Below are 7375 nucleotides of genomic sequence, written 5' to 3' on the forward strand. Positions count from 1 at the left end.
CTAAAGTAGTAACAAATTGAGTCAAGTGATTGGGGACAGAAGTAAAGGTTGTGAAAACTTTGCCTAATTTTTGCTTTTTGTGTTTTAGCAATCGAAAAAAAACTGTGTAATGCTCTATACCAGGGGTCCTCAAACCTTTTTAGGCCGTGACCCCCAAAATAAACATATTTGAACTGGGGACCCCCACCCTGACAAACACTTGGAACTGTGGGTATTACATTTAATGTGACTTGGTTCTGCAGATAAATATTGTGAAAATAGCAGATCTACATGCTCACAACGCCTCGTAGATCGGCTATTTTCACAATGTTCGCCTCTTGCTTACTTAATATTTGACAGTTTGGCCAGTCCTGTCGAATATTCGACTATTCGAATACTTTGAGGTCGAATAATTCGAATACTAAAAATCACTATTCGTGAATGCCCTAATTCACACCGTACTAAACCTCAGGGCTCAGGGTTGGTTACCTTTACGGTACGCACTGTAGCTGCACATCTCCTTACTGTAACACACCTGCAACACATTCACACAGGAAGGTTCCTGCCTTGAGGCAGAGCTTTGACAGGAAAAGATCTCTCACACTCACGTGTGTGTGTGACTGTGTGTGTGTGTGTGTGTGTGTGTGTGTGTGTGTGTGTGTGTGTGTGTGTGTGTGTGTGTGTGTGTGTGAGAGAGAGAGAGAGAGAGAGAGAGAGAGAGAAACAAAGACAGAAAGCCAAGGACAAAGGCAATAGGCATAGAGACAGTGGCATACAGAGAGAGAGAGAGAGAGAGAGAGAGAGAGAGAGAGAGAGAGAGAGAGAGAGAGAGGGAGAGAGGGAGAGGGAGAGGGAGAGAGGGAGAGGACTGGGTCTGGAAAGAGGGAGGACTTCATTTGGACAACGTGTGTGTGTGTGTGTGTGTGTGTGTGTGTGTGTGTGTGTGTGTGTGTGTGTGTGTGTGTGTGTGTGTGTGTGTGTGTGTGTGTGTGTGTGTGTGTGTGTTTCCTCCAAAGCCGTGACCTACATTTGCAAATTAAAAACAACATCCCAGCCTGCACTGCAGGCACCAACTCAGAAACTAATAAACTCCCAGTGTAGACTCTTCCCTTTCCCCAACTTTAATGAAAGCAATATAAAATTACATATCAGGACCCATATTTGTCCACGTCCACTAGTTCGGGATAACGCATGAGTCCCAACAGAACTGGACAGAACAAATCACTGGCCAGTTCAGGCTAGAGCTGAACATAGGGGTGGGCGATATGGTGATAATTATCGTTGAGACGATACTATGTCTCCACGATATGCCTTTTCAGAGGTATCGTATATATCGTGATACAATTGAGGGAGCCTTGTAAAACATCCTGTTTAATCGTTAATACAGAGATTGATTGCAGAATTCAATTTAAACCTGCATTTTTATCTAAATCAGTAGTTCTCAAAATTTAAAATGTCAAGGTCTCCACTTAACTCTGACAGTATACAAATGAAACCAAATGGACCCGTAAGTGTCATACTTGTAAAGTTCATATTTAGACCTCCCAAAAGGAACCCAGAGACTCTAGTTTTTGTCAAGTAACTTGAAAAATATCCATAAAAAACAACTTTTTCCATATCGCCCACCCCTAGCTGAACACAACAAGTATTCTGCAGGTTCAGGTTCAGGTTTATTAGTCAAATGCATATCCATACAGGTATAGACATACAATGAAATGCTTGTGCCAAGAGCACTCTCAGCCTTATTACACACAAAAAAACAAGACAACAACAGGTCACCCAGGACAACCCAAAAACAACAAAACAACCATACAGTGTAACAGTGTACAGTTTAAAAACTGCGTATATTGCACATGACTACCTACGTCTCGCTTCCATCTCTTCGTTAAGCATCCTGATTGCTTGAGCATAAAAACTATTACTGAAACGGGTGGTGTGAGATTTGATGCTCTGGTAACGTTTTTTGGATGGGAGGAGATAGAACAGGGAATGGGCGGGATGACAGCTGTCCTTTAAGATGTTCTCTGTCTTTTTCTTACAGCGTGTGTTATAGATTGTGTGTAGCTGTGGTAATTCTGTGCCAATGATTTTGGCAGCTCTCTTCACAATTCTCTGTAACTGTGTACTGTCTTGAACAGTCACGTTACCAAACCACACTGTGATGCATCCTGTCAAAACACTTTCTATGGTACAGCGATAGAAATTAACAAGAGCCTTGGTGCTCAGGCCAAATCTCCTGAGGCGCCTCAGAAAGTACAATCGCTGCTGCGCTTTCATAAGGATACCTTCGCTGTTTTGAGACCATGTGAGTGAGTTTGTTATGTGAACACCCAGGAATTTGAAACTGTCCACTATGTCTACAGGTGAACCATTTATGGTTAAGGGACTGTGATTGACTTTAGACTTCCTAAAGTCAACGATGATCTCTTTTGTTTTACTAACATTTAGAGAGAGATTGTTATTCTGGCACCATAGGGTTAGCTCTTCAATTTCCCTCCTATAGGCCCTCTCATCATCGTTGGATATTAGTCCTATAACCGTGGTGTCATCTGCAAATTTGAGAATAGAATTATTGCCACACCTGGCAACACAATCATAGGTGAACAGACTATACAACAAGGGACTGAGGCAGCAGCCCTGGGGCGCTCCAGTCCTGGTCAATATCTTAGATGAATGCTTGTTCCCTATTCGTACAGATTGTGGCCTGCCTGTCAAAAAGTCAAACAGCCAGTTGCAGATACTACTGCCAAGACCAAGACCCCTGAGTTTCAACACAAGCTTAGATGGTACAATCGTGTTAAAGGCAGAGCTATAATCTATGAAGAGTAGTCTGACATAAGAGTTCCTTTTCTCCAGATGTTTCAAGGCAATGTGTAGTGCGAGAGAAATAGCATCATCGACTGATCTATTAGCACAGTATGCAAACTGTAATGGATCAGTATTGGCAGGGATAATGTGCGTTATATGTGATATAACCATTTTTTCCAGACACTTCATAAGAACAGAGGTCAAAGCCACAGGGCGATAATCATTAAGACATGCGACAGGTTTTTTCTTTGCTATGGGTACAATTATGGTTTCCTTAAAACACAACGGTACCACACACAATGACAGGGACATATTAAAAATGTCAGTAAAGACTCCCGAAAGCTGGTCGAAACACAACTTAAGGACACGTGTAGGAGTAGCGTTAGTTGTTTCCACACATCTAAAAGCATCAATCGATATACTGTATATACCAGTAAGACGCCACAAATAGGGCAAAAATGTGTTTTTCCAAAATCTTCCTGATCCATGTTGATGACATGAGTGTAGACATACTGTGTGGTGATTTTCGTGATTTTAGGGCAAAATCTGTAGGAGCAGTGTCCAAAAATGTGTTTTTAAAAATCGGCCTGAAGGTGGCGCTATATGGGACAGATTCATGTTGATGGGATGAGTGTAGACATACTGTGTAGCGATGTGCGTGATTTTAGGGCAAAAACTGTAGGAGCAGTGTCCAAAAATGTGTTTTAAAAATCGGCCTGATGGTGGCACTAGAAGAGGGCCATGTGAGAAATGAGGGGTGGGGTCTCCGCGTTGCCTTGGCGGACAAATAGGTACCGGCCCCGGCTCTCCCGGACGCTCCTAGCCCGAGTTACGGCATTTTATGTGAGCTGCAGTGGAGGGGGTCCTCCACTGGGGGCGCCACCACTTTTGCATCCGTTCTGGAGCACCAGGAGTGGGTGGTCCCCAGGAATTCCCCGTGAGCAGCCCCGTTGGGGTGGTCATTTTTGCACATTTGGTCATTTTTTACACCTGGGGGTCCCCCAGGGACCTGGGGGTCCCTGGAGCTCCGGGGGTCCTTGGAGGTTGTAGTTTGGCAGGTAAGGAGTGTGTGTGCAAAATTTGGCATGGATGGGGGCAACGGTTGTGGAGATATGAGCAGGGCAAAAGTGTGACGTGTGACGTGTGACAGACAGACGGACGGACAGACGGACGGTATATAGTTTTGCTTTCAAGATTGCTGTGGATTCTGAGCAGGCATGATTGTCTGACGTGGCCAGTAGGGCTGTCACGATTACATGATGATTAATTGTCACTCAAATAACTAAAATTAACAATTTCTATTTGTTTTTTTTAGGCTTTGAAGTTGCACATGCCAGATATGGCACATAACCAAAATATACAAAGAAATTACTGACATATTTGACAACTTTATACTGTAAAAAGAACATTGATAGTGGATATAGCCGATCTACAAGCTCACAATGCATTCCGATGTGACGCGTTGTGAGCTTGTAGATCTGCTATTTTTCAAAATGGAAACGATTATGATGATTATGACAAAATAATTGCAATTATGTCAAATAATTGTGATTAGACGATTATGTAATAATTGTGACAGGCCTAGCGGCCAGAAGACTGGAAAATACAGTAGACCCGCTTTAGAGCACCAGACTCATCAGTGTAGACCATGCCTGATGTCTTGGAGAAGGAATGAACAACCTAAGCGCATGGCCAGTAAGTTCTAATGACCTAAACTTGCACTTGCGTAACCAGTAAGACTCCCTAATCGGGAGATAAGCGACCGTAGGTCACATGTATACACAAAGAGGGCTGTAACTGCCATTGGTTCCTAGTTGTGTGGGCAATGTGTAGACATACTGTGTACCGATGTGCGTGATTTTAGGGCAAAATCTGTAGGAGCAGTGTCCAAAAATGTGTTTTGCAAGAATCGGCCTCATGGTGGCGCTAGAAGAGGGCCATGTGAGAAATGAGGGGTGGGGTCTCCACGTTGCCTTGGCGGACGAATAGGTACCGGGCCCGGCTCTCCCGGACGCTCCTAGCCCGAGTTACGGCATTTTATGTGAGCTGCAGTGGAGGGGGTCCTCCACTGGGGGCGCCACCACTTTGGCATCCGTTCTGGAGCACCAGGAGTCGGTGGTCCCCGGGAATTTTGTTTATTTTATTTTTTTTGTTTATTTATTTGCACATTTTTAAAAGAACAAAACATTTGAAACAATATTTGACTTGGGTTGTGCAGGTGAGATTTAAAAAACCCAGTTGGGTTTATAAAGTAATCTCACCTAAGTTAACAGAATAATACAAAATAATCATAAAAATAAAATAAAATAAAAATAACATATAACATAACGACACAAAATAATACAATAAATGAATATGCAGTATGAAAAGTAAATACATTTAATAAAATAAAGAAAAGAAAATGGTGTGTGTGTGGGTGCAAGTGTATGTGGGTGTGGAGACTGAAACTTTAATACATCAAGTGGGTTCTAAGCTTATATTTAAATTGATTGAGTGAAGTAGACTTGGATGAAATTGCAATATGACTGTTCCATAGCTTATAGTCCATGGGCCAGACGAGATGTCGGTATCAAAAAGGTGGCAAAGGTTATCATGCATTTTATAAAAGCTCTATATCAGTAGATTATATTTTGGTATGATAACCCTTTCTTAGACCCAGCTAAATTGGTGTTATCAGCCGCTAGAGTTGTTGTCCCATTAACTTTACATTACAGGGAAAAAAAAGCTAAAAATTAATCTGCTTTAATTAGCATAAGAGGGGTCCAACTAGGGGGTTTTCATGATGCTGAATCCATTGCAAGCATCTGTTTTGCACGAAAAACATCCGTGGGGCTAAAACACCCCCCACAACAGTGTGAAAAGTGATGACTCATCACTAAACCATAGTCTTGTGGGACAGTTTTTAGCCCAATGAATGTTTTTTGTGCAAAACAGATGTTTGCAATGGATTCAGCATCATGAAAACCCCCTAGTTGGACCCCTCTTATGCTAATTCACCCCTCTAATGCAGATTCATTTTTAGCTTTTTTTTCCTGTAATGTAAAGTTAATGGGACAACAACTCTAGCGGCTGATAACACCAATTTAGCTGGGTCTAAGAAAGGGTTATCATACCAAAATATAATCTACTGATATAGAGCTTTTATAAAATGCATGATAACCTTTGCCACCTTTTTGATACCGACATCTCGTCTGGCCCATGGACTATTAGCCCCCCTGAACTTGATGGAAAACTGACATAGACCGGTACGAAACTTTGGAAGATGCAGATGATTTGCCTGTCTTGTGTTGAAATGGTGTACATCACTGTTGAGCTGGAAAAAGGTTCTACAGGGCAAGGAAAATGAATCAGGCTGCATCAACACTTTGAAAATAAAATTGCAGGTTTGGTATTTATTTAAATTAAAAATAGATAAAATATTGAGCTGTTTGAAAAGAGGGGCAGAAGGAGCAGACCAATCACTATATGTAGCAATCCTGCAAAATCTTTTTTGCATCTTATGGAGTTTATGTAAATGAGTAGGATATGTAGCTCCCCAGATTGTATTGCAATATGTAAGATACGGATAAATTAAACTATAATAAAGGGTTAGGAGACACTTATCGTAAATTAAACTACGAAATTTGCCAATAATGCCGATAGATTTTGATATTTTCTTTCCTACATGGTTAATATGGCTTTGCCAGTTTAGTTTTTCATGTATAATTACTCCAAGGAAAGTTGTTGATGCAACCTGAGTGATGGGGTTATCTCCTATTGAAAGACAGGTGTTAGATTTACTGTACTTTTTATTTTTTGATGTAAATATAATAAAATTAGATTTTTTTATATTGAGAGATAATTTGTTGAATTTAAACCATTTTGAAATGTTGTCCAAATCGTGGTTGGCTTTTGCCATGAGAACAGAAAAATCAGTATGCGAAATAAATAAATTTGTGTCATCTGCAAAAAGTACAGGAAATAAGGAGGACAGCGCTGCAGCCAAGTCATTAATATAAATAAGAAACAATAGTGGGCCTAGTATAGATCCTTGAGGGACCCCACATGTTAATGTGGCACTATCTGAAGACTTTCCATTTACAACAACAAATTGTTGCCTATTATACATATAATTGTAGAACCATGTGTGGGTGATTCCAGCAAATCCATAGTGTAACAGTTTTTGTAGTAGGATGTCATAATTTACAGTGTCAAATGCTTTAGATAAGTCTAGAAAAATTCCCAAGGCAAATTCATTATTATTGAATGCAGTATGGATTTTGTCAACCAACTGATGTATAGCCATTTCGGTAGAGTGTTTTTTTCTAAATCCATATTGATATTCATACAAAATGTTATACTGCTGCAGATGTTCCATCACTCTGTTATATACCAACCTTTCCAAAATGTTTGAAAAACATGGGAGAACAGAAATGGGGCGATAATTGTTAAATGCACTACGGTCTCCTGACTTATAAACAGGAAGGACTTTTGCAATTTTAAGGTCATTTGGTATTTTACCAGTTTCTAGAGATTTGGTGAAAATATGAGTCAAGGGCTTAACAATTTTATGACAAGTTTTTATGATTAAGTTGGACCTGACCTCATC

General features: G+C 40.7%; 1 protein-coding gene across 1 annotated transcript in view; it reads right to left on the reverse strand.

The window, feature by feature from the left end:
• Window positions 1–7375, reverse strand: part of adamts17 (ADAM metallopeptidase with thrombospondin type 1 motif, 17) — a gene marked incomplete at its 3' end in the record, with an annotated part of 224751 nt that overhangs the window by 139660 nt on the left and 77716 nt on the right. The gene's annotated exons all lie outside the window — the stretch shown is intronic.

The sequence above is a fragment of the Nannobrachium achirus genome (assembly GCF_963921795.1).
Source record: "Nannobrachium achirus genome assembly, chromosome: 7".
Lineage (NCBI taxonomy): Eukaryota > Metazoa > Chordata > Actinopteri > Myctophiformes > Myctophidae > Nannobrachium > Nannobrachium achirus.